Genomic DNA, 24,695 nt, shown 5'->3' on the forward strand with positions numbered 1-24,695 from the left:
ATACTGGATAACTTGAATGGCCATTTACATCTTTGTAACAATCTATTGCTTTTACATCATTTGACATTGTGTAAGCATTTATTTTGTGTAGTTGTTTTAGCATTCCAAATTTCTACTTACAATCTGTAGGAGAGTGTTAAAATATTTTAAAATGTAAGATGTCGCACGCAGTTGGCCAATGATTTAAGTCAGCTAATGCATCTGAGTCACACAGCACATGCGTAACTATTGTCATCACTCAGAGACGCAGTACAGAATCGGACTCAGGGTCTGCAGTGGGCACTCCTGGGAGGTGACTGGGGGGGTGAAGTCGATGCAAGAATTTTGTAGGCTTATCAATGAAAGTGTCCAAAGATGCTGAGATGCTCACACAGGAGGCCATACTCAGATGGAGAAACTTCACCTGTCCTAGGGTTGGTGCAAGTTTCGATGGTGTGACCGAAAGTGTTACCGATGGTGTGACCGATGGTGCATATAACGACACAGAGAGACGGAAATGCACTGTCTCAAGATGCTGCAAGTGGGCGTCTCAGTTTTGTAAAATCAGCCACAGCATTAGCATAAGACACCGATGTGACTGCAGCAAAAGGCGAAGTCTGGCCAGAATCTGTGTCTGACGCAGAATCAGGCCCTATATGAACACTATAGTCTTGCTGAGCACATTCATTTTCACATGACTACTATACATGGGTACATACTGTAATACATATGCACATATATTAAAGTGTTGATACACTTGTACCCTGATATAAATGCTGCGACTGGCTGAAACATTCATTTATGTTTTATGTGACAATAAAAGTACTCTTGAGCAAGTCTGTGGTATCTGGATTGTTTCTCTGTATTAGTTGTTTGACTGTTGGAGCTCTTATTATATCTGCTGTGTGGACATAGCATATGATGCACATCTGTGAGAGGTTCTATTTGAACCACATGCTGTGCTGCCCTACAAAGCTACCATGCTAAAGATGAGACTGTCATGTGAGAACAGTAACAGGGCATAGTCATCCATGCAGTATGCCATGTGCTGCACGTGGTAAGCTTTTCTGAGGCAAGTCACATGCCATGACCCACTGTACTGAGCTACTACTAATGGTAATCCAAATGTACAAGTAGGCTGACTACAGACAGAGAAACGTCAGGACACCTCCGGGAAAATCCTGAGCAGATTGCCCTAAACATATATTTAGCTACATTTCAAAATAAAGCATCTACAAATACTAAAGAGGAAAATAAGGCAATATCCTACTGTTAGAAAAAAAGGGAGATGACACGTAAAGCATATGAAGAAATCATTGGCAATATTCTGCATAGTACAGTATTTGTTTCCTGTTTATAAATGTATGTTGGAAAGCGATACCCCATGGCGTAAGATACAGGATGTACGTTACATTTACATTTTTCACCAACGCACAAAATTTTGCAGCTTAATCTGGAGGATATATTAAACATTCATGGAAAAACAGGTTTCTCTGTTTCTCATTCACTACGTAAACCAGCAATTAATCATTGTGCACGAGGTAACTGTGTGGGGGGCTTTTATATAAACTACAGTGCTGGACTGGTAAACATTTCTGTATTGTCACTAATAACCCACAGGAGCATAGTTAATGCAAGTTTAGTTTTAACCTTGGATGTTTATCGAGATTTCTTTAAACTGTTTACATGACAGAGAACACATTAAATGTCCCTGAGCTGTTGGGCAGAACCATATGGTGAGAAGAAGCTTTCCTGCAGTACAGAAAGATTGGTTTGGATCTTGTAGCTTTCAGAATATCTTCAGAAGCAGTTTTTATCAATGTGTCAAAATTAGAAATCCCATCAATCAGCTTTATTCTCAACATCTGTAATGTTATAAAATGGTAAGGAATCATATCAGTCTGCTTGTCAGACTTTCTGTAGAATTAATGTAAAGGAACTTCATCACCAATAATGAATACTTTGAACATTAGGGTAGTATTCATGCTGCAGGCCGCCTACATTTCACAAGCAACTGTCATGTACTATACTAGATTATACATTTATGCATTCCTATTTATCAAAGTCCTCTATAGCCCATTCAGGAACAGTTTGCTATGACCTCCACATACTACTGGCCATGTATGCTATTGGTCAGGCAATTGGCTTGATATTGCAGTATGATTGCAAAACCCAATTATTATAATACAATCAAAAGTGATTGGACCATTATCAGGCTTGTTGGTGGTTATTATCATTATTGTTTATTTATAAGCTGCCACAAGGGTTCCATAGCACAGCAACAATGTAGCTGATAATGATAAGAAAAGTATGGTAATGTTGCCATCTTCCCTGGAAAGTGACAAGTATTGCATGAGTCTGTAATTGCTCATATGTTTGCCCACTAGAACCAGTGATAATTTGTACCTCTATAGTTTCAATATTCTGTATTGTCCAAGGCAGTAACAAATGCCTGCATAAAGAGAAAGAATGCTAGAATTATTTGGGGAATCAATCCAAAAAAGATAAACTATCCGCACCAGTACAAATATCTATCATATATGATTTTATAAAAGAAAATGATAGTCATATAACCCCTATAAATAATTCTATATATTGGTAACAACCATTTTATTTGAAAGAAAAAGGGGGGTGCTATCCCAGATGATTATGTCAAAGTACAATCAACAGAACAAACAAAAAAGAATTGTGGATGCACTCATGCTAAAATATAACCTTTATTATATTTTAGCATGAGTGCATCCGCCTTAGACAATTCTTTTTTCTTTGTTCTGTTGATTACAATTATTTGTGGCATCCTGCTAGCAGACAGTGTTATTTTACCGGTAAAATGGAATCCTCATAAGGGATGGTGCATGTCCCCGTCTTCACAATGTGATCGCTGTGCTTCCATTGTCTTAAAGTGTTGTGGCTTTCTTGAATATCACAGTGACAGTTGTGGTGCATCAGAGTAACGGTGCCCATGCACTATACGATACTTTACATGATTCGCCCGATTTCGATGCATCAGAGTGACAAATCTCGTAAAATATGTCCAAATCGTGAGTGTCCACTCATGATCACGATATGTGTACCCGCTGGTCGTACATTGCATCTTCAGATCTTGCCTACTGCAGGCAAGATTTGCCAATCTCATACATGATTTTGTGCAGATAGATTTTGTGTACGATAGATCTTAAGTCAGATTGGACACTTTTTAGCACCATATCGTGTCCTGGAGTGGCAGGGAGCTGCTGGGGCGAGGTCAAGGGAAATAGCTGATGATATCGCCTCGTGAGCACATTGTCTAGGGTGTAGGCGCCTTTAGGTTTGTTCAGTGATCGTACAATAGATCTTAGTAGTTCCAGCCTCCCCAGCCAGAAATGAAGGCTATCCTCAGATAGCCATCTAGGGTGCTGATAAAACAGGATCAACTTCAGATGAGTGCCTTGTTGAAAGTGCGAGTAATCCCGACAAATAGCATAGTGTATCTACAGTGGCGGCTCTAGGCACGAGCTAGCAGGGGCGTTGCCTGGAGCACCATAGCCTAAAAAGAAGAGCCCTGTGCCCTGCCTGAGCTCACCATCGGCTGGCTCCTGCGGAAAAGCCCCTCCCTCCCCTCCCGCTGGCGTTATTGGGTAAATGCTCAGGGGGAGGGAAGGGGAGCAGCAGAGCAGCACAGGATGGAGCTGGGTGCAGAGAAGCCTAGCTCTGATCCTGTGTATCTAATATAATCTATAACAGCTTCAGTGATGATAAAGATGGGTAAGTCTTGGAATAACACCACAGCATGTGAGCACAACAAAATCTGCCAACTGGATTGATCCCCTTAAAATTATACACTTACTGGACGTAATATGCAGGGAAGCTTATGTGAAAAAAAATCCTCTCTTGGAGGGAGATGTATCAAGCTTTGGACAGTGATAAAGTGAAGAAGTTGCCCAAAGCAACCAATCAGCTTCTAACTGTTGTTTATCTAGCACAGTATTTGAAATGGTAAGAAGGTGGTTGCTTTTGGTGGGTTGGGTACATGATCCCGGCAGTCAGAATCTCGATGGTGACATTTCCAGGTGTAGAATCCCGATGGTCAACATCCCGACACATGTTGGTGAGTATTCTAACCTTTACCCTAACACTAAAGCATCGCTCCTGCAACCTAACCCTAGCTGCCCCCTCCTGCAGCCTAACCCTAACTGTCCCTTACTGCAGCCTAACTCCGAACCTCCCCTCCCACATCCTAGCCATAACCCTCCATCTAGTGCCTAACCCTAACCTCTCAAAGCTTTTATAAATAATATTGGACTTTATATGCTGTAATATACTTCAATATGTGGTCATTTGCTCCCACACATTACCAGCTTGTCATTCCAACCAACCAAATTGTAAAGATAATCTTATAGCGTGTACTTAGCTTAATGTGTGGCTGTCTTAATTTAGCTTGCTGTCACAGTTTAATTATCTGAACCACTTTGCCATGTTTGGGTGTGAAATTACAGCTTCATGGAATCCCCCAAACCAAAAGATGCTGAGAAAGTAAAATAGGCTATAGTGCCATTTATGACCACAAGGTGATGCAGAACCCCCCACATGAACCTTATAATTATTAAACTATGTCTATGTAGATCAGTGAAGCCATTATTAATCAAAACTGATCCATAGCTTCATACAAACAAAATCCCAAAATGGAATACAAGAACAGCTGCTATTTTAAGGAAGGATTGCTGAAAACTGTTCCAATGCAGTTGACTAGAATAAATCCATATCATATTTGTATGCACTATATGTATAGTATACATGTATAAGAATTGTAGTGGGAAATTATTGTTTTTCATGAACATAAAGTGCTTCCCAGTGCTATGGTTCCTTTTCTTCACCATATAAGGAGCTAGTAAGGTATTCGGTCAGCTGTTGACTGTTTTAGCTCTGATCTTAAGCCTTATGTTGAATAGTAAACGCTGCTAGTTTTTTTAAGCTAAATAATTAACTATTCTAAATAATGTTTAATGCTAATAACACAGTGTAGAACTTATTAAAACTATTAAATTCCTAATCTCGGGGAAAGACAAACTTCTAAAAATTAATAAATATACTGATTATTCTTTTTTTTATAAGTTTTAATCTTTTTTTTAATTCTTCTTGGCACGTCTTTTTTTATTTTAAAACAGCTGCTACAGGTTGTGTCTCCCATATCCAAAATGCTTGGGACCAGGGTTACTTTGGATATCGGAATATTCCATATTTTGGAATACTTGCATACCATAATGAAATATCTTGGGAGTGGGACCCAATAAAACACAAAATGCAGGTAATTGTATACAATATTTTAAATAATTTTGTGGCTCAAACAAAGTTTGTGTAGATACATGAATTCATTTAAATTTCATATACACCTTACACACAAAGCCTGAAGGTAATTTGATACAATATTCTTAATAGTTTTGTGCCTTTTACAAAGATTGTGTGCATTGAACCATCGAAAAGGGTTCATTATCTCAGTCATGCTAAAAAAATCTGTATTTCGGAATATTTGGATATGGGAGACTCAACATGTATTAGACATTTGTAATTTGTAATTATAATTTTCTTGCATTTTTTATTTTACTGCAAATTATTTATTTTCCGGGTTCCTTTCTAAGCAAATTTAAAGTTAAGAGATCATATTCATTTTGAAGATGATTTATTGAAAGCTATCTTATTTGAATCAATGAATCTATTTAATTATGGTTAGGTTAATTTATTATATTACTTATTTTTCCATATTAAATATTTTGAAAGTACATTAACTTAATCACCAACAGTTTAAGGATGCTGCTGAAATTAGCAAATTTAATGTTACTATATTTGAACCAGTTTAGTTATTGAGTTTATCTTAATGTAATTATATATGTTTTAGAATTGTTTATTGTATATGAATTGCTATAGATCTAGAGAAACTTTAGGTTATTATGTGCAGGGGATTCCGTGTCATATTCTATTGGCATAACTAAAAATTTTTGGGGGATTTTATTTAGTATCTATAACATAGGAATAACATTTTAAATCTTATCTTTACTGGAAAGAACTTTGCAATGTATTTTATAATTGTTTGATCTTCAGAGATGACTAGAACTCTTCATTAACAATGAAAATTATTCACACTTTTGACAAATTAGGTTAAACAAGCATACCGATGCATCTTAATTACTTTCGTCTTCTTGGCATAATAATATGAATGAATTGGTCAAAAAGTTGTTTAAGTCAGTTAAATAAACAAGTATCTGAACAATTGTATCTGTGCAATATGGCCCTGTATATATCTGCCCAAATTTCCTACAATTCTAATTTATCAATCTTGATATTACATCTATCTCTTGTCTTATTAAGACAATAGAAGTGCTATATTATTGAATGGTGTGAATGGAGGAAGAAGTCCTGACTCAGGGTGTTCTGTCTATCTGAACCTTCTGGAATGCAGAATTTTGTTAATGTGAATTGTAAAAGAAGATTGGTTCAGTCAATCAAACTATTAAGGTGTTACACTTGATCTAGACACACATTATAGACAACAAAGACCATTAATCACAAGCTGACATGTCCAATCATGGAGTATAGTGTCCTTCCAAAGTCAAATCAAAAGACCAAGTTAATTATTTATGGTGAAACAGATATCTATTTGCCTTTAACAGCTTTTGCTGTTTTGTGACCATAGTCTAGCATAGTATTTGTCATTCACTCCTGAAGCTCATTCAATGAAATAACTTTGTAAGAGTACTTTTCATTATCTCCTCGCTCTAGTTTTACTATATCAAGAGATAATGTTTTGTCCTCCTTGAAGGAAAAAAGGATAAAAGCAGCATGTGTCTATTATATCATTTAGATCACAAGTTGTTATCCTTTTCTGACCCAGAACCCAGATTAAGTCAGCATTCATCTTAGGGACCCATGATTTCAGTTTTGAATTAAAAATATATTTTGTATCCAGTACCTAAAAGGTGGGTGCAAGAAAACAATTTTATTTGGTGTTAATATTTACTGTTATTGTTATTATTATTATTATTATTATTAATAATAAATAATTTAATAATTGTCTGTATTCAAATTTTTGATTGACAGGTTCACGTGAACTTACCCTAAAGGCCATGGAGGCCCATGTTCAAGAATCTGTGACTAAACTCAGAAGATAAGACATTTACTTGATATATATATATATATATATATATATATAAGTGTCCAGGGTGTGCTGTCATGTAACAAGACAGACCACAGCGCGTCACTCCAGGATTTAGAAAATGATACTGTTTATTCAACGTTTCAAGGCTCTACCGGCCCCGTCGTCAGGAATGGTTTGTATTCCTGACGACGGGGCCGGTAGAGCCTTGAAACGTTGAATAAACAGTATCATTTTCTAAATCCTGGAGTGACGCGCTGTGGTCTGTCTTGTTACATGACAGCACACCCTGGACACTTATACCTTTTTTTGTGCGAGCACCCAGGTAACATATCTTTTTTTGAAGAATATTGAGTGCCGAACCATACCCCAATATATATATATATATATATATATATATATTATCAGCATCTTAATGCAAGTAAGCATACATACATGGTCAAGAGGTTTAGTTGTTAGCCAGATCATAATGTAGAAGAAATGTGATCTAAATAACTTTGAGTGATAAATAATTGTTTGTCCAAACTAGGTAGTTTGGGTATCCCAGAAGCTGCTGGGATTTTCAGACACAATAATTTCTGAGTTTACATAAAATGGTATACAAAACAAAGAACATTCAGTGAGCAACAGCTCTGTGGGTGAAAATATCTTGTTATTGAGAGAGGTCAGAAGGGAATGACCAGCCTGGTTCAAGCTGCCAGAAAGCAAGAGTAATTCACATAACCATGTGTTACAATAGTATGCAACCACAGTATGTGTGATTTTAAAGTGGGTGGGATACAACAGCATAAAACCACACATATTCTACATTTGCTATCTAAGAACAGTGTTGGAAATTGAGGCTGGTGGTGGTGGTGTAATGTTATGGGAATTTTTTCTTAGCACTCATTAGGCCCCTTAATACCAAATTAATGCCAACTGAGCATCATTTAAATGCCATAGTTTACATGAGTAATTTATGTAACTCTGCATACAGTTGAATATATATGTTTATTTTGTATATTTCATGGGAGCAGTTGTGGCCAATTGGCATTCAACATGCATCACACCCACATATGTCCAAAATCTATTTAATATAAATACATAACAAATAAATAACTAGCTAAACCAACGCTTATGCCATACTTTTCCAGCAGTAAAAAAGGTTACCACCTCTTAATCTAGAACATTTTTAAACAATTTATTTATAATAACAAGGCATAGACAATGGATAATGCCATACATATGGTAGAATAACAAATTATTATTATTATTATTATTATCATTTATTTATATGGCATCACAAGTGTTCCGCAGCACCTTACAAAGTACATAAACAAATAGGTTGACCAGTGACTTACAGTACAATACAATACAGGATGAGGACAAGGATAATATACATTGCTACATTGGCGACATAACACCCAGATAAGCAACAGAGCAAAGCAACCAAGTGTTAGGTGCCCTAGTGGAGAGTAAGAAGTAGATAAAAGTAAAGTAAGGAGAAGCACAAGAGGGTAGAGGGTCCTGCATGTAAGAGCTTACATTCTAAAGGGAAAGGGCAGACTAACAGGTGTGACACCAATGGGGTAGATAGAGAGGAAGGAGCATGTAGCAGCAAGTTAAGATGAGAGCTGGAAGGCTTTGATGAAGTAGTGGGTCTTGAGAGCTCGTTTGAAAGATTGTAGAAAGGTGGAGAGTCTGATGGGAAGAGGGAGAGAGTTCCAAAGGTGGGGAGCAACACGGACAAAATCTTGGAGGCGGGAGTGGGAGGTAGTAATCAGTTGGCATGAGAGGCGGTGTCTATTTGTTGAATGAAGGGGCGGACAGGAGAGTGAAGGGAGATGAGGTCAGAGATGTAATGGGAGAGGAATGGGTGAGGGCTTTGTAACTAAGTGTGAGAACCTTGAATTGGGTTCTGAAAGGGAAGGGGATCCAGTGGAGGGCTTGCAGGAGAGGAGAGGCAGATGCAGAGTGTTTGAAGAGGAAGATGAGCTGAGCATCAGCATTGAGAACAGACTGGAGAGGAAAGAGATATGAGTTGGGAAGGCCAGATAGGAGGAGGTTCCAGTAGTCCAATCTAGAGATGGCCAGTGAGTGTATGAGGGTTTTAGTAGCATCCTGGGTGAGAAGGGGCCTAATCTTGGAAATATTTTAAGATGGAAATGACAGGACTGCGTGAGATTTTGGATATGTGGTTTCAAGGAGAGGGAGGAGTCCAGGATAACTCCAAAACAGTGCACTTTGGGGCTAGAAGAGATAGATGTACCATCAATTGATAAAGAAATGGTGGGAAGTGCTGTTATGTTGGAGTGTGGGAAAATGATCAATTCAGTCTTAGACATATTAAGTTTAAGAAATCGCTGGGATATCCAGGAAGAGATAACAGAGAGATAGTTGGAGATACAAGTGAGGAGAGAGGGGGAGAGGTCATGGAAGGAGATCTGAGTATCATGAGCATAGAGATGATAATGAAGGTCAAAAAACCTGATGAGTTCACCTAGTGAGGACATATAGAGTGAGAATAGGAGAGATCCAAGAACACAACCTTGGGGAACACCTTCTGTATGAGGCTGTGGAGGAGAAAAGGAGTCATGAAAGGAGAAAGAGAAGGATTGGTCAGAGAGGTAGAAGGATAGCCAGGAGAGGGCAGTGTCCCGTAGACCAAGGGAGTGAAGGATTATAAGCAGGAGAGGGTGGTCCACAGTGTCGAGAGCAACAGAGAGGTCAAGGAGAATGAGCAAAGAGTAGTGGCCCTTGGATTAAGCAGCAAGGAGGTAATTGCTGACTTTTGTGAGGGCAGTTTCAGTGGAGTGGAGAGAACGGAAGCCAGATTGAAAAGGGTCAAGGAGGGAGTGGGAGTAAAGAAAGGTTGTAAGGCAGTTGTAAACAACATGCTCAATGAGCTTGCAGGCAAAAGGGAGGAGAGAGATGGGACGGTAGTTGGAGAGAGTGTTAGGATCAAAGGAAGGTTTTTGAAGAAGGAGGGAGACAAGGGCATGTTTGAATGCAGAAGGGACAGTGCCTGATGAGAGGGAGAGATTAAGGAGGTGGGCAAGATGGGAGCAGGCAGAAGGAGAAAGGTAGTGGAGGAGACGTGAAGGATAGGGTCAAGGGGGGAAGGTGGAAGGGGGGAGGACCGGATGAGGTACATGACTTCCTCTCCAGATACACGGTAGGATGTCATAGTCGGTAAAATGGATGGGGAGGGGTGATCCAGGAAAGGAGCAGATGGAGAGCTGGGGGGCTGGTGGGATATGATGTCCTGATGTATGGAATCAGTTTTAGATGTCTAGTAGGTAGCAAAGTCAAAGGCAGAGAGCGAGGAGGGGAGGAAAGGAGGGGGTTGGCAGAGGAGGGAGTTGAAGGTGGTGAAGAAATGCAGGGGACTTGAGGACTGGGAGGAGATGAGGTTCTTGAAATAGGACTGTTTAGAGAGGGACAGAGCAGCACTGTAGGATGAGAGCATAAGTTTAAAATGGAGAAAATCTGCCTTAAAGCATGATCTTTTCCACTGGCGCTCGGTGGTTCGTGAACACTTTTGCACATATCTGGTGCATTTTGAATGCCAGGGTTGAGGTGTATATCTGTAAGGGTAAGTAGTGATCACCAGAGCAACAGAGTCCAGAGCAGAAGTAAGGGAGGCATTGTATAGGGAAGTGGCTTAAGGGCAGGATAAGAATAAGCAATCATACAATTGGTGGGGAGGGTAGAGGAGCAGTGAAACATAGAGATCAACAGTATCTAGATGGCATGCCTGTCCATGTCAGATGGAGCAGTACACATGTCAAACCGTAACGCAGGTGTCCTAAGGAGAGCTCAGGGAGGACAAAACCTCCCATGGAGCAGAAGGGCACATGAGTAGGTGCCTCTAAACGGGATAAGGAGATAGAGTAGGATGAATTAAAAAGCTCCAGGATGAGGGGAGTTATGGTATTCCCAAATTGTCTGGATTTGAGCTGTGTTATTAAGTAAGCAAGTGATGTATTCCATTGACACGATTAACCATATGTTGGAAATTAGTGCATTTCAACATGGAGCAGAAGGAGATGTCCAGCCTCTAGACATTTGTGAACTATCTGATGTGCAGATATGTCATAATAATCTATCATTGGGCTTGCAAAGTGTCACACAGTAATAGTACCAATGGATTAATAGGGATCATAGTACCGAGAAGTCATCCCACAAAGTCAGTATTTTATTAAAAAAAATTAAAGAATTGTGGACTATCCCACCAAACTATCAGAAATGCCAATGCCTCTGCATGGTCACTAATGCAGATTGGATGTTGCCTGAAAAATTGTGTGCAGATTAGATGGAACTAAAGACCATTTCATGTATAATGTGTAGGCGTATCCTATGAGAGCTATGTTTATAGATGATTTGGCAACACATTGCCTGAGAAGCGACCATCCCTACTGATCCAAATTGGTGGCCAGGTCCCATTCCCTTGCCACTCAAATGTCTCTAAAGGAAACTCTTTGGCAGAGTGGATGGCATATTAAAGTAAGGAGATTGTATCCCAGGCCTCAACTGATTGCACTCACTTCTGTTCAAAGGGAGTAAGAGGACAAAGCGTGGGTCTGAATAAACCCTTTTTAATGGAGGTATTGAAATAAAAAATTGAAAGAGATACCACATCTATCACAAAAATCAGTGAAGATTCTTGGGACAAGTCACCTGACATATGCATAAACAGTACAACAACCATATGTTTCCATGTCAAGCCACTGTTTGTATTATTCTCCATGGGGTACAGCCATTGCCTCCAAATCAGTGTCAATGGGATAGGTATCAAGTGAGGTCAGGCTTATTGACTAAATCATCTCACAGGTCTAGCATATAGTGTATGGTGGGAAAGGAGTATGCAGAATTCAGTGATGCCTGAAGAAAACATCCTCTATGAACCTTATGATAATACCATGAGAAGATGGGAAGACCCATTTCTCCTGAGGTCTTGGGTTTTTCCAGATTGTGATAGTTGATTCAACAATAGTTTTTATATTGTTCCATATAAATTTGTTACAAATTATGACTTCACAGTATGGTCAGGAAGATGGAGTTACTAATCTTATGGGAGTGAATTGCACATGTAGATGGACCTACGGGCTATTCTAAGATGAGCATATACAGAGATCTGCCTGATTTGAGATGGATCTATTGCAACACAAATAGGGCGTGTGCAAGTCTGCACTGATAGTGATGATAGCTACTACCACAAGTAGATTGATAAGGACTTTGTGGCCACATATGTGTGTTCAACTCTGAATACAGGTGAATAATATAAACAGTTATTGCTGTGCCGACTTGCGTACAACTCTGAATCAGGGCCCTAGTGTCTATTCTCTTTATACAGTATTATATTATTATTATTATTATTATTATTATTTTTATTACTACTATTATTTTTCAGCAGATTAATATATGCAATGTTTTGTTTTCTTTTTATAGATTGCTAGTGTACGTATAGAGGCTAATGCAAAATTGGCAGCAAATTAAATTAATTATTTTTTTAAATAGAGCATATTTTTACACATATGCAGACATCTCAAGATTCTTATGCATTTGCATTGGTTTCCAGTAAGTGTACATTTTCACCTGCCCTGTAGCAAAATATACTTCTCCTAACATGTATATACTGTATGCGCACAATTACTGGTCTGCATGAGCCACATGTGCATGTACACTCCCTTACTGAACTTTGCCCATGTGGGAACTTCTCTTTGCACTCCTCTCTTCGGTCATAAGGTCTGATACGTGCAAAATGCGTGAGCTTCTACAATTAAGCATGCACAATTAAGCCTGTGTTTACTTTCTGAGCATTTGCAGAGCGGAATCACACAGCATAAGCTACACAAACAGATGTAGTACCCGTTCTATATCAGTGCCATAGGTATTAGGTAAAACTAACACATTTGGGCGTGTATTCAATTCCTGGTGTAAAGTCCGAATCTGCGGTAAAGTATCGTGAGTGACGTCATTTTGCCAGGCGGAAAGTTTCCGCCGTATTCAATTCTTGCAATGTACCCGGCGAAAAAGTTTAGGCTCTGAATAGCCAGTGGAAAAAAGTGCAGAATTGCAGTTTTGGGGTGCGAAGGAGCGGAAACCATTCTGCACCCTTTGGACATGCCCCCAAAGGAGAACTGCATCAAAAAAATGCAAAAAAAAAGAGGAACACCCCAAAAAAGCACGTTAAAAATGGGGGCAAAAAAGTACAAAGTGGGGGTACAAATGCAAAAACTAGCAAAATAGACTTTTGGGGGGTCTGACAGTATGGGGGAGGTGTTTTTTTATTGCGGGTGTTTGCTGAAGGTGTGTTTTTTGCAGCACTTAAAACTTGACTTTAGCGATTTTAGCTATGCTTGCACCCATTTTCAAGTACCCCAAATTTGACAGGACTACTTATTTTTTCCAAAAACAACTGCTTAAGGCTATTTTTCACCACTTGTGCAAAGCCGCTACTTTGGAGCAAATGACAGCACTTAAGTACCCCAAATAGCTTCAGTAGGGCTAATCAGGGACATCTACATTGATCCCCAATGTTAGTGCATGTTTTGGGGGGTGTCAGGATGATTTCCCCAATTCTGCAAACACTTTTTGCCTGTTTTCGCCGGGACGCGTTTTCACTTCCTTTGGAATTGAATACGACGAATAGTGGGGGTGCACACGATTAGTTTCCACAGCTAAGACACGTGAAGTTGGCGAAAAGTGCGGCATGCAAAAAAGTATCGCTGGTGCGAAGCTAGTTGAATACGGCCCTTAGTGATTTCTTATAAAATGCAAACTTGCTTACATAAAATATGTGAACTCTGTGCTTGAGGAGTCTCTCACCTGCTTTACTTTTATCTGTCTTATAAACAATAAACCCATTCATCACCTTCAAATAAATAAACCTGAGCAAAAACAAGACTAACATCATAACAACAAAACACCTATTGCAGTTACATTATCAATACATTGCTCTAACACAGGCCAAATTGTACAATGCACATTATTTTTCACAGTACACCCCAGCTATCCCATATGTGATAATTCACTTATAGCTCTCACCTAACTTTCCCAAGGGTCTGCTAGTCAGAAACAAGAAACAAGCAAGATAATCATCTTTGAAAAGGCTTTTGTTTGATATGTTGGAGTAATTATTAACAACATTTCAGTGACAGGAACTGACTTGTCCTTTTTATAACATTGAAGATTCATTGCTGGTTTTATTTGGTGACAGCTGATTACACACTTGAAATGCTGAGGCTCTGTGACGTTAATACATGGTGGTTTTGGCAACGACACTATTTCCCCTTTACTGAAGTCTTTTTTTTGTTTTTAAAAGCCAGAGTGATGTTATTAGCAGTCCGGGCAGCCTCTGCGATGCTATCACAGATAAGTAGGGCCTTTGATGTTACAGAGGGCATTGGAATCAGTAGAGATGTCAGTCGCTTCAATTTACCTTTTTTTATCTGCAATTTGTAAAGATTATGGGTTCAAAAAATACCACTTACAGTAAAGCAATTGTCTACAATGTACATCATGATGGAGAGGTGGACAGAATTGTCCTACTGTAGGTCTACCTTTATTACTATTATTCTTTCCTTATGAGCACAGGTTAAAAATGTCAGTGGTTTTTATCAAGAAACACTTGTGCTTTTGTTAATATTCAACTCTGAAAGGATGCTTTAATAATGTCAATTATTTAAATGTACAGTAAATTATTTCACTGTATATGTAACTAACTAGAAATTAAACAAGTTAGTAGCTTGTACAGCAAATAACAAGGAACCCTTCTGTTATATTTGTGCTAGAGTCACAGATGGACACCAGATCTATGGTAGAGGATGTCGGTGCATGTCCTACCACAAGTAACTCTGTGGTACTGATGTAACAGCAGATTATCTCTCTCATGCAGCGAACACCAGGAAGACATCAAATTGCGTGTTCAGTCTGAGCCCAGTGCTATACTTTAGAACAGAATGAGAGCAAGTGGCAAGTGCGCCATTGGCTAAATACATTTAGGACAAGCCATGAGTAGAGTAGGATATTTGTGTAGCAATTTTACAAAGTAACAGTGTAACGGTATAATTACCACCAGAACAGCCCATGTGACTGCTACTTGACCTGGCTGTAATGAGGACCCAGCAATACTGATCCATCCCCTCCAGATGCCACTCTCACCTCCTCCGAGTGTGGCCAGCAAATGAGCAGGGAAGTAAACTTGGGGCTTTCAGTTACCGGCCCTTGCAGATGCACTAGGAGAAGGATGCAGTGAGTGCATAGTGTGTCCCTTCAAATTAGACCTTGGTCAGAAATTTTAGGATATTTAATGGATTTAGCCAAATTAACAAAAATAAACACACACACATGCATTTTGCACTTGACGTACGTCTTGTAGACAGCATACTGTATTCATCTGTACCATCTGCAAATTGTCCTTGACAGTAAGATTCATTTTACTTCATACAGGAAATATCTTTGACACACATTTAAAAAGGCATTAGAAGATTTCTAGATGGAAAGCTAGGATCAATATGTCAAAAATATTCATCTGGTAAAATATATTCACACATTTCCAACTCCATTACAATGGATATAGTAAGGGTAAAATTATTATTATTATTAACAGTTTCTTATATAGCGCAGCATATTCCGTTGCAATTGGAAACATTTATAGAACAAAAACAGGGTAATAACAGACAGAGATAGAGGTAAGAGGGCCCTGCTTGCAAGCTTACAATCTATAGGGAAATAGGCATTGGTAGACAAGGATAGGTGCTTAGGTGCTATATCACCTATGATTTCATCTGTGGAAATTAATAGTTATTGACATGTATTTCCCACACATGTGGACGGCAGTTAGAGATGGCTAAAGTTTACATCAGTTATGTACCTTACCTGCCAAATTGCACCTACAGCTCTACATGCCTACACAACACAGTCCTGCTGCTAGACCATGGGGAAGATTTATCGCAGTTTGGAGAGAGATAAAGTACCAAACAATCAACTCCTGTCATTTTTCAAATACAGCCTGTTTATAGAAGCTGATTGGTTGCTACTTTACTATCTCTCCACTTTCTCTCTCTCCAAACTTTGATACCCCCCCCCCCAATGAGCACAACTGTCACCACTGCCATTTTTATTACTCCTTTAAGATGGAGATTTAGCAAATCTTGGAAAGAGATGAAGTAGAGAAGTTGCCCATACCAACCAATCCGCTTCTGTCACTTTACTTTTGTGTGGCTGTTAGCCCAGTAAAAGCAGAGTAAATATTACAGTACCTCATGCTTTGTACTATAATGAAATACCCTGACAGTGTACATCTAATTCCCATATATATTATATATTACATTCCCCTCTCTCTCAGTGATCCCCCACATTCCCCTCTGTCTCTTAGTGAAACCCCACCCACATTCACCTCTCTGTGTCAGTGATCTCCCACATTTGACTGTCTCTCATTGAACCCCCACATTCCCTCTGTGTGCATGGGCGCCGAGAGGGGGAGGAGTGGGTACACAGCTAATGCTGGGCTGCAAAAGTTATTTATTTTTATTATTTTTTTGTCAAGGGGTGTGGCCACACCTCCCACGATTAGGCTATGCCCCCTCCTTTACCTGGGCCTGGCTGGGCTCTCTATGGCACTGTCTGTGTGTCAGTGATCCCCCCATATTCGCCTGTTTGTCACTGACCCCCCCAACATTCCCCTTTGTGTCTCAGTGATCCCCCCCACATTCCTCTCTGTCAGTGGTCCCCACCCACATTTTCCTTTGTCTCTCAGTAACCCCCCCCATTCCCCTCTCAGTAATAAGTTTGTATCCTCTGACATCCGTTGTGTAACCTGACTAATGCGCATCTCATTCTGTTGTTGAACTGCACGTCCCAGTGTGATCTCCTGATATAGCAGGCTGGACGAACATGCTGTGACTTCTAGTTCCATAGCAACTGAATCAGGCTGACTAAGAGTCCCCTCCACTCAGAGTCCTCACTCACTGACTTTTCTGAGTATCCACTCCTCCTCACTTGCTGTCGTTTCCCTACAAGTGGGTAAGGCATGGGTTGTTTCTAGATCCAAGTTGGAGAAAGGAACCATGTGACCACTATGACAGGGCCAGTTATTATCCATGTGGGCATAGAGGGGAAACATAAACTGGTTGCGAGTGAGCAAGCTCCCAAGGGGACACTTTCGACTCCTGTTCTGAACCTTGCCCCTCCCCATTTTCCTGGGGGTAATGTGGTTGTGATGCAGAGGTCCTTTACAGCACCTCATTCTAAACCTAACATTAAAGGCATTCCATATATATCGCTGCAGAGTCTTCACTGCTGTTGACGCCTGCTACAAGGGTCGTGGAGTCCGAGTAGTGGACCATGCTGGGTGCTGGGGCAAGAGGAATGACGAAACAGGCCTGTGCTCATCTGCCCCTGACTATAGCCCAACACATTTTGCCCAATATCAACTACAGTTGTTATTCTGCTTCTTTATGTATACTCCCCACACCTCTCTTATTGTAAGCTCATGTTTATTAACATTTAGTTTAATAGCGCCAACATTTGCCATAGTGCATTAAAATTGGGAACAAAACAGTAATAAAATAAAGCCTGAGCATTAACAGACAGACAGAGATGTACGAGGGCCCTGCATGTACAGTAAGCTTACAATTTTTCTCATTTCTATTGTATCCTCTTCACTGTTTAATATGTCAGTACTTTATAAAGGATATTTTTAATAATATTATTATTAATAACAATATTAATATGATTATTATGATGATTATTATTATGATGATAATGATTATTATTATTATTATTATTATTATTATTATTAATAATAATATAATTTATGTGTAAAGAAATTTTCATGTCACAATTGTATACTGGACTTCTGTAAATAACTGGATTTACTAACCCTTTCTAGAAACTGAATATAAAAGAAAACGCTAAAAATCCACTTTCACAGTATAATAAATCTCAGTAATTTAGTTTACTGAACTATTATTATTTAGCGATGAATAATATGCGTTATGACTGAGTTAATTATTTAAACTACTGCACTATAATTAAGTCTGCAGATAGGTGAGATACAGTGTTCCTTGATTTGATATATTTATTACACCAATAAAAAGTCTGGAGTTTTGAATAAAAAATCTGAGACAGAGGAACACAGACATGTTTGAAGTCAAGCTTTTTAAAATATCCAACTATTTTAATAATCTGGGAAATAAATTGTTGCTAAACGTTTTCTTTGTGGTTGTAAATAGGTATGACAAATAATAAAGTTCATTGAGAAATACTTAATAACTTTTGTAGTCTTTCTAGACAGAAGGATGCTTTTTAATGCTTAAACAAGCAAGCTACCCGGAAAATTAAAATTTGGAACATTTATAACTCTTTCCTTTACAAATCATTCACGGTGAGTTTGAGGAGTGGCAGTCTAGAGCCACTCCCAAACTCTATATTCACACAGTACTTGTCATATAACCGATAGGTGCTGCAGTATTTTAGCAATGTAGTGAATTAAACTGCAAAGAGGTATTTCCCAGATTATTCACAGCAGCCTAAGGGGAAATATTGATTTATATATTTCATATAATAATATGAAACAACTGAAAAGTTAAATGGGAAATGCCTGTGTAGCTGACCTTATTGGACTTGTAACAAACTACCTGAATTGCTTGGCCTGAGCATTGGACAACTGCATCTAATTAGGTGAGATATGAGGATGGACAACTTTAGCGGCTTGGACTATAGCTGGACAGGGCATGCTTTGGAGAGACCTTGCGCATTGTGCCAAAACTGAGCACTGGCCAACAGCAAGCAGCACCTAGCGTATTCACATGGTTATAATATTAACTGGCTATATATGTTTGCTAAAGGAAGATGTGACCTGTTGTGAAAAAGGAAGCTGGGACAAACTATTCACACTCCTCTGGTGGCCAAACTAAACATGGCAGTGGTCATTCCGCATCATGCTCTTCCCTGAGACTAAGTAGTGACTCCTTTAAAATGCTACTTAAATTACCTTTAATTCACATAGTATGATTCTAGCCACATTACAGTATATAAGTTGGTAATATAGTGATCATATTACAAGTCAACACATTACATATAATAGAAAGAGACAAATTGGTAATAAATTCTGAAAAATCATTAGTTGTCAGGTATATTGAGAAGGAAAATGACTGTTAAAAAGTTTAGACTTCTGAAACCCAATGTTATCATATATTAAGATGCTTTACACACCAAGCTTACCACATATGGACATTATAGACTACATACCATATCTACAGTATCTTCCCCATGTACTGTAGGGGAAATATGTTTAGAGTGCTTAAACCTGACACCTTTCTATTACAAGTCTTCCTTCACTATGACATATACAGTATTTTACTGTATAGACCAAAATCTCTGAGTTAGGCAGTCAAACTTTTCTAGGTGAAAGGCCAAGAGCAATATGTCAGAAATACTTGCTCTAGAAACTGCATTCTCAAATTTCTAACTCAAATACAATAGAAAAGGATTAAAAAAAATGAAAGAATGTAAAGTTACTGTATACAGTATGCTGGAGAAAAAGAAAGCATTTTAAGGCTAATACATTGGTTATAAGCATTTACTTTTTTCCTAACATTTTGTTATTAATGGTATCCTTATATAAATCAGTTTGTCATTGCTTAGTACTGTATTTTTAAATAAAATACCTAAAACATTATTTACACTTCTCTTCCATATACAGTACTCACATATAGGTGAGAATGCAATTAGCTGCGGTAATTTACATGATTCTGTGATATCATTAATTTCTATTGATTGTTATATTTATTTCCTGTAATTGTGAGAATAATTTTATGTTTCATCATTTTAAATTTGTCTGCCCATGACATCCCTTTCAGGCATCTCTTTAATAAAATGAGTTCAGTATAATTTGGCTGAACACATTTTTTTGCATACATCCTAATTTATGTGTAAAGAATGTAGTCCACCATTTAGTGCCATAGATACAATGCTATCCTGATATAAAAAGACACATAATCCATTAGTATCCATACTGTATCATCACCAGGAGAATTATTTCTTTATGCACACTATTAGGATTTGGTTGGAAGACCCCATATCTCTGCAGGCTGCAGATTTAGATACAATCCTTTGCTGCTGTTTTTGCCATATTTTTCATATTTCTTATAGATGTATGACTTACTATGCTGCTGTGCTGTGGAAATGCTATCATGATTTGTGACCACCCCATCATTTTTAGTCACTATTTAACACCTTCTCTGAAAAAAATGCCAGCATTCCCAGTTAGTTAGACTGTTTAGTTACTAATAAAATATTGGTGCCAAGGTCCATTTTTACTGGTCAGATGGAAAGCCCTAGTCCACTAGTCCAGAGGTTCACAAGGCACCCTAACAGTCCAGGTTTCAAGGATATCCATCCTTGACCACAGGTGATTTAATTACCTCAGTCAATTTGCTTTAACCACCTGTGCTCAACCTTGGATATATCTAAAACCTAAACTGTTGGGGTGCCTTGAGGACCATGCTTCGGAACCTCTGCCCTATTTACTAATCTTGCTATAGTGTAACTGAATATTTCCATTGCTATTATATACAAGTAAAGCAGGACAAAGAATGGCCAAGCCTCAATCATACCAGACCACACCTACACCTTCACCCAACAATATTGCCATTCATCTGGTCAACACCATAATCCAATAGGTAAAAACAAATTTCCATGGAATATATTTATCCAAGCAAACACCCATATTTCAGAGATCAGGTCAGACATTAAAAAAAACACACATTATGCATTGATGTCTGCAGTCTAATCTGCTAATGAGTACCCAATATGGGGATGTTTGCCCGATTATATTTTTTAGCTTGCCTTCAAAAATATCTGTCAATTTTATGCATATTTTCTATTAGGAAAACATTGGATTTTGGAAATATTGTTCCATAAATTGTATCAAATGTTGCTAAAGAATATACAAGCTCACAGTCTGAAATGTTTTGATGCTACAATTGTCTTTAGTATTTTATCTTAGATATGTTATTAAATGAATGGTGGCACTAAATAACAATAGTAATAATAATAATAATAATAATAATAATAATAATACTAGAGAGTGCAAAATTCCAGCAATACAATTATAATTTTCTGCTTTTGCTTTGCCAATTCGCCCAACATTTGTACATTGGCATTTTGTGGAATAGATAATGTATGAATGGGGCTAGGAAGAGGATGGTCATATTATTCTGCTGGGTGATGTTGTTGACATTGGTTTGGGAATACTCAAGGTAAAATTCCAATGGTGGAAATATTGTGGCCATTGAGGAATATTAAAAAATGTGCCATTGAGCTCTTGCCATGTGCAGTACCAGTACCATAGCAAAATAATGTCACAGAACATTTTTAGAATTAATAAATAATATTGCTGTCTTAAGCAAATTCCAGTGGGCTTTTGCCATATGTAGTACCAGTACTGTAGCAAGATAATGTCACAGAACATTTTTTATTATAAATAAATAATAATGCTCTCTTAAGCAAATAAAAAAATTTTTTGCACCAAATTATGTTAATAAAATAATATTGACCCAAAAGAGTATTATTAATGTTATATTTATTGTTCATCCATTTATAATGATTACCCTCAATACAAGTGTATTGTGAGAACTCGCCTTCTAATAACATATATATACTAGCATACAACTCAAATTGTTATAGTTGCATAGTTTTGAAAATAGTTGACTTATGCAGATGCTCTAAAAATAATTTAGATACAGAGGTAAACCTTCCCATGATGAGGAAGTGAACTTTTAAAAATGTGCTATAAGTATTGTACTTGACAAAAAGAACAAGCATTCAAGTGGAGTAGAAGAATGTTCATCTGCTACTTTATTTACACTACAATTGCAGGTGTGCCACCACTTTCACATTCTTCATTAGTTGAATAAATCCATAGTTAAAATGCCAAGATTCTCATGATTTGCATTGTATTGCATTCTTTCCCCCAGAGTTTATTATTTCCCTATACCCTTATATCATTTTTTCCCCCTGCCCCTGTTTTTGTGTCTGGTTGCAGTTACACATTGTATTATAACGATTCCTCAATAAAGATATACAATAGTGTAAATAAAACTGAAACATTGAGTGCCGCACCTTAGTATTTGTATTGCATCACTCTGTGCAAATTATCTATCTACGTTATTGGAGCGCCGGACCTTCCTCTAATATATATATATATATATATATATATATATATATATATATAAGGAAATAACGCCGGCACTCCACTAAATAAATCAAAAACTGGCCTGGGTGCCCTCAAATTGGTTAAATAACCATGCATATAAACAAAACAAAAAGCGGCACTCTCAGGACTTAAGAAAAGAAGACTCACGACTCCACCAGGTCTCCGTTCAACGTTTCAGTCGATTGGACTTTTATCAAGAACAGCAACAGCGTGAAAACAAACATACCTTTATACCCCCAAGCATCCCATGAAGTGAACATGGATCCTGCCTTGCCGCCCGCTGAGTGCATGACGTCACTCTGGAGGGGCCGGCGCATGCATGATAATGCGGCCGCTGAGAACTGAGGACACCACAAAGGGTTGCCATGGCAGTCCAGTTCTACAAAGCGGTCACTAACAACAGGACAAAACACATGATAAACAATATATTTCACATGATGCCACCATAGTCTCTAAGAGAACCTAATGTTGGTGATAATGTAGGAGATACAATGCAATGCAAATCAATGAGTATAAACATGAATAAACATGAATGCACGGACAGGTAAGTGACATAAACCAAATACAATACAGAGAAGTGTAACCAAACAAACAGTGAGCAAGCATAGATCATAAATGATAAATCAAGCTGTGTGAAGATAATGGGCAGATAGTATGGTACATGGTACAGAACACTAATGTATATACATCACCGGCAGAGGACGTGCACATATCAATGAAACATATGTGGAATAACAGAGATCATGAGTACATAAAAAAGAACCACTGTATGAGTGGCCATATGTAAATATGGACAGAGCCTGCAAATGGTATATAACAATGACATACTGAAACTATGATATAGATGTGTCAGAAAAAATAGTTCAAGAGTCTCAGAGACATAACAAGAAACTGACAAAGAAATTAGGCGAACCTCAGATTCTGTGAACATCGGATCCTGTAATATAGTATGCACATGGCAAAAATGCATATAATAACGGTGGATAAGGAAAGGACAAAACATGTGGAAAATGTGGGGGACAAGGAAAATGGAAGTGTTGGCTAAAGTGCAATTGAGGATAGCGTCTAGTTACAGCACCAGGTATTCCAAGGTGGTCTCCCATCCAAGTACTAACCCGGCCTACACTGCTTAGCTTCAAAGATCAGACGGTATAAGGCGTATCCAGTGTAGAATGGCTGTAATTAAGACATAGATAATCCAGAATACATGCACGGCCTATGGGCTCGCTGTGGCGAACACGTCCAAGGGGAAAAAAGAAGGGAATGGGCAAAAGCAGGGAAAAGAAAAGAAGGAAGAGAGGGTAAGGGAAAACAATGGCAAAAATACTGTTGCCGCAGTATACAAGATGCGAAATACTTATTATACCACAGAGGGTAAAAAATACCCAGTAAGTACTGGAGAGTAAGTGTGCTCTAATGTCAAGAGAATGTTCTTTAATAGTAACATGAAAAAGATAATTGTTCGTTCAGTCCAGAGGGGGAAACTGTATTCATTTTATAAATCCAAAAGGTCTCAAGTTGGAGAAGTTTCTTTTCTCTGTCACCTCCTCATTTAGTGGGGGGGACGTGGTCGATTATTTTGTACACCAGGATAGATAAAGAGTGTCGTAAGTTCTTAAAGTGACGTGCCACAGGCTTATCTACTTCTTTCCTATCAAGGGCCTGTCTGATTGCAGTATGATGTTGGGCCATTCGAATCCAAGCTGTACAAGTAGTTTTCCCTATATAGACAAGTCCACAGGGGCAATGAATCATGTAGATGATATACTTGGTGGTACAAGACAAAACATGTTTGATGGGTTTGCGTTTCCCAGAGTGTGGATGTACAACATCGGGACCTGTTTCCAAATATCCACAGATGGTGCAACCAGTGCAACGATAACAACCAGGTTTTTTAGAGAGGAAATGGTCCGTAACGGGAGGACCACGACTGACATCATTGTGTACTAACCAGTCTTTTAGGTTCTTCCCATGTTTGTATCCTAGCATGATCTTAGAGTTTAGTAGAGGTTTGATAGTATGATCCGTATTGACAATGGGCCATAGGCGTTTAGTGGTAGAGTTGATGTATTTACTGGCTATATTGTGCTGATTCACAAATATCAAAGTGTTTGTGTTTCTAAGTGTAGAGTCAGTTTGTTGGCTACATTGTTGGTTTGAACCAATGGCTCTTTCTTTCGCCCGTAGAAGATCTTTATGTCTGTAGCCTCGTTCCAAAAATTTGATGATCATGCTGTCTACTTCAGCAACAGCCTGTTGAGGGTCATTGGTAATTCTGATTGCTCTTAGAAATTGTGAATATGGTAGGCTTCTTTTAAGAGACACAGGATGATGGCTTTGAGCATGTAGTAGAGAGTTGCCATCAGTGGGTTTATGATAAACCGT

General features: G+C 38.4%; 1 protein-coding gene and 1 pseudogene across 5 annotated transcripts in view; one reads left to right on the forward strand and one right to left on the reverse strand.

Annotated features, from left to right (window-relative positions):
- NRG1 (neuregulin 1) overlaps positions 1 to 24,695 on the forward strand; it is an 811,282-nt gene that overhangs the window by 573,362 nt on the left and 213,225 nt on the right. The window lies entirely within an intron of this gene.
- Positions 23,377 to 23,494, reverse strand: LOC148505461 (5S ribosomal RNA; annotated as a pseudogene).

This window comes from Taudactylus pleione, unplaced genomic scaffold, assembly GCF_031769625.1.
Source record: "Taudactylus pleione unplaced genomic scaffold, aTauple2 ptg000454l, whole genome shotgun sequence".
Classification (NCBI taxonomy): Eukaryota; Metazoa; Chordata; class Amphibia; order Anura; family Myobatrachidae; genus Taudactylus; species Taudactylus pleione.